The sequence below is a fragment of the Alosa pseudoharengus genome, unplaced genomic scaffold (genome assembly GCF_046254945.1).
Source record: "Alosa pseudoharengus isolate Yale_2024_CS ecotype anadromous, Long Island Sound unplaced genomic scaffold, YU_APseudo_1.1 YU_APseudo_1.1_scf_12, whole genome shotgun sequence".
Taxonomy (NCBI): Eukaryota; Metazoa; Chordata; class Actinopteri; order Clupeiformes; family Clupeidae; genus Alosa; species Alosa pseudoharengus.
The window spans coordinates 17,869,387-17,871,194 of NW_027468587.1; the positions used below are offsets into that span (position 1 = coordinate 17,869,387).

The following is a 1,808-nucleotide window of genomic DNA, read 5'->3' on the forward strand; positions in this document are numbered from 1 at the left end:
CTTTTCAAGTTGCCATGAAGACACGAGGGACAGGAGTAGTTCTAGAATGGGTAAGGTGTGAAAATTGTCAAAAAGTAATTTATGTTGTCTTGAATTGGCTTTTCTATAGGGTGCTGTTATTGTTTGACACTTTTGTATGTATGTTTGTATTGTTTCTCACATAACATTGCCATTTCTTTACATTAGTTATGCCCCTTCGGACACTCCGTATGGAAATGGAATTCGCAGCCAACCTTGAAGTTTGGCATGCAGGGCGGTGACTTTATGCTGTCTGCCAATATTCTTCTGTCCGGGAACAACTATAGAAAAGTAGCCTTACTCTTCAAATTTATGGGGATGGTTACCGAATCCACATTCTACAGAATCCAGGATGCTTACTGCTTAGAGCCAGTGCAGGAGTATTGGGATCAAACTAGAGCAGAAGTCCTAGACCGTTTACGGCAGAAGGACCATGTTGTTCTCCTGGGTGAGGAACAGTCTTACACCTTTGACTAACTTTTACACTGACAAGTCTGTATGATATGCTATGACTGTATGATTGGAAGCTGTGATTCTAATGCTTATAATGTCTGTTTGCAATAGGCGATGGCAGAATGGATTCTCCTGGTAAGTTCTGTATGCATACTGTCAAAATTGAGGATCAGATTTGTATGTATGTACTGTTGTACTGCTTTATCATTATCTTCTAATATCTTTGGTTTTATGTTGATGATGCTTTTAGACTGAAATAGCATCATGGCTGCTCCGAGACTGTCAGATTGTTCTTTTAGCATAACATTTGGCCTGTTATAGGGTGCAACTCTCAAGGTTAACAATACAAAACTATGTCCAGGCAAAATGTCCACTGTCTCTCACACCTCCCTTTGTGAATTGCATAATCCAAATTATATTTTTCCTGTGGTTAGAGATTGGGATGTGTAAATTATGTCTGCTGCTTTCTCCTGAGCATGATTGCTAGATCAAAGCCTCTTTCCTCATTGACTGTTATTCAGACGGCCTCTGTAATAACGTACACAAGTTATATGCTGACAGTTGTGCTTTTGCCTCAGGTCATTGTGCACAGTTCTGCACATACACCACAATCGAACAAGACTCCAGAGATGTGGTCCACATTGTTTCCGTTGATAAACGCGAAACAAATAAAAACTCAGTCATCATGGAGAAGGAGTGCTTTGTTCGCACAATGGATGCACTCCTTCCAGAGCTTTCTATAAAGGAAGTGGTCACTGATGCCCACCCACAAATCACCGCATTACTGAGTAAGGAGAACTTTTGGTTATGGTGAAGTCATAAAGACCGTCCCAAGTTCATGTTTGATCGCTGTTCCCACAGGGCCTCATTTTTAACATATAATTTGTAAAAAGAATTTTAAAAAACGTATCATTTTTGTTTACATTGTTTTCATGGCCTCTCTTTGTTATAGATCCGGAGCGTGGCAAATATAAAGCGTGGGGTATTCAGCACTCATTGGATATCTGGCATGCAGCTAAGAGCCTGAGCAAGAGGCTTTGAAGGGTATGCATCAGTACCAGTTTCTATATGTTGTCCTGGTGTTGTGAAAAGAAGCTAGCTATTGTGTACCTTGTGTATCTTGATCAGGCTGGGACCGTGAAAAATCAGACTGGTATTCAGCCATGGATCAAGGACATAGTCAACCACTTTTCCCAGATAGCAATTACTCATTGAATCTATGTTAAATCAACATTATTTTGTCAACGTTAAAATCATTGAGTCAACGTCGCACTTCAACATTGATCCTATAACATTTTGCACCCTCTATTAATATTAAATCAATGTTTAAATTCCAA

The 1,808-nt window shown here is 39.7% G+C and overlaps 1 long non-coding RNA gene across 1 annotated transcript; it reads left to right on the plus strand.

Moving 5' to 3' along the window:
• The first annotated feature begins 391 nt into the window (after positions 1–391).
• Positions 392–1,507, plus strand: LOC143119076 (uncharacterized). Its single transcript, XR_012986248.1, has 4 exons — positions 392–466; positions 583–606; positions 1,050–1,259; positions 1,424–1,507. It is a non-coding gene; the product is annotated as an uncharacterized LOC143119076 (long non-coding RNA).
• The last annotated feature ends 301 nt before the right edge of the window (positions 1,508–1,808 follow it).